This window comes from Myotis davidii, unplaced genomic scaffold (assembly GCF_000327345.1).
Source record: "Myotis davidii unplaced genomic scaffold, ASM32734v1 scaffold459, whole genome shotgun sequence".
Lineage (NCBI taxonomy): Eukaryota > Metazoa > Chordata > Mammalia > Chiroptera > Vespertilionidae > Myotis > Myotis davidii.
Genome location: NW_006289838.1, coordinates 7,652 through 9,481, shown reverse-complemented (window position 1 = coordinate 9,481; position 1,830 = coordinate 7,652).

The following is a 1,830-nucleotide window of genomic DNA, read 5'->3' as shown; positions in this document are numbered from 1 at the left end:
GGGCTCCTGCAGGGCCTGCCTCCGGGGTCCTCTGTGCCCCGGCCTCACACAGCCCCCCTGGCGGGCGCCCACGCCCACGGGCTGGGCATGGTGCCCCCCGCGTGCCTTCCTGGAGATGAAATTGGCCCAGAGAACTGGGGAGAGGTGAGGAGGTGGCGAGACCCGCGCCCGCTGGGCCTGTTGGACTGGGCAGTGCTGGATAGCGTGCCCCTCACCCCAGGCTTTCATGGGGGCAGCTGTGGGTGCCCCTTCTTGTGTCCGTAGAGGAAGGGCCAAGATTGGGTGTCGGGGCCCTCTCAGAGGGGTGGTGCTATTAAAATATATATTGATTTATTGATTTCTACTCTGAAATCAATAAATGAATATATTGATTTCAGAGTGGAAGGGAGACGGGGAAGGAGCAACATCAATGATGAGAATCATGGATTGGCTGCCTCCTGCACGCCCCCTACTGGGGATTGAGCTCCCAACATGGGCATGTGCCCTGACTAGGAATAGAACTGTGTCCTCCTGGTTCATAGGTTGACGCTCAACCTCAGAGCCATGGGCTGGGGGTGGGGGTGCTGCTGGGAATCTCCGGTGTATCTGGGGGCCGCTTGGGGCTTGCAGAGGGGGTTCTGGCTTCCAGCGTTGGATGGGAAGCGTGCACACCTCCAGGGACGGGGAGCTCATCACCTGTGAGGCCGCCCCCTCTCTTTGCAAGTTTCCTTTCCCCTGAACCGGGTCTCTGCTTTGGTTCTGTCACCTGGGGCCTTTTGGACACAGGCTTCATCTGCCCAAAAGCCCGGGTCCTCTCAGCCTGCAGCCCTGAGGGCCTGGGGAGAGGGGGCGGGGACGGGGGTTGGGGGGTGTCGGCAGAGGCCTGTCACGCAGCCTCCACTCTAGCCGGCGAGGTTTGCAAGATGAGACTCGGGTGCAGGTGACCTGTCTACCAGAGAGAAATGGTCACGTGACCTGAGTGTTCTGGGTGCTTTGGGGCAGGAGAGGTGCAGAGGGGGCGGCTCCCCTCTGGCTCCCCCAGGCATCACTGGGCTGGGTCTTGGAGGTGAGGGTGGGTGCCCAGGGCAGGGCATGGCATAGGCCAGTGGTCGGCAAACCGCGGCTCGCGAGCCACATGCGGCTCTTTGGGCCCTTGAGGGTGGCTCTCCCTAAGCCTTAGGAGGACCCTAATTAAGTGAATAACAATGTACCTACCTATATGGTTTAAGTTTAAAAAATGTGGCTCTCAAAAGAAATTTCAGTCGTCGTACTGTTGACATTTGGCTCTGTTGACTAAAATGAGTTTCGGCCACTGGCCTAGTTCACAGGTCGACCACTCACTCAATCACGGAGCCATGCCGGCCGGGCAACACTGTCGTCTCTTAAATGGGTGGAAACGTTCCCCTGCTGGATCTGCAGCAAAAGCATAACTCTCATACCTTAGCAGATGCTCAAGATAGCGGCTGCATGACACAGGCCACACGCCCCCCCCAGCCCGCACAGCACGCACTCCCTCCCACCAGGCCGAGGGGCCGGAAGCATTCGTCTACCACGTGCCAGGCGCTGCCCCGAGAAGCAGCGATGCCCAGGGGAACCCCGACACATCTCTGCCCCCAGGGAGCCTGCGCGCGAGGGGGGCCACCGCGTCGGACGCTCACCTGTCCTCCTGCCTCTGGCCTGGGAGGTGGCCAGGTGGGGGCGGGGGCTGGGGAGGGGTACAGGCATCTGCTCTGCCCCCCAGAAACGGGATCAGCAAGTGCAGCCAGAGGGTGGAGGCCGGCCCAGGGAGCCCCCCGAGCAGGAAGGGCCCGGAACTTCACCTTGAGGAGCTGGGTGCAGCCCCCCCCGACC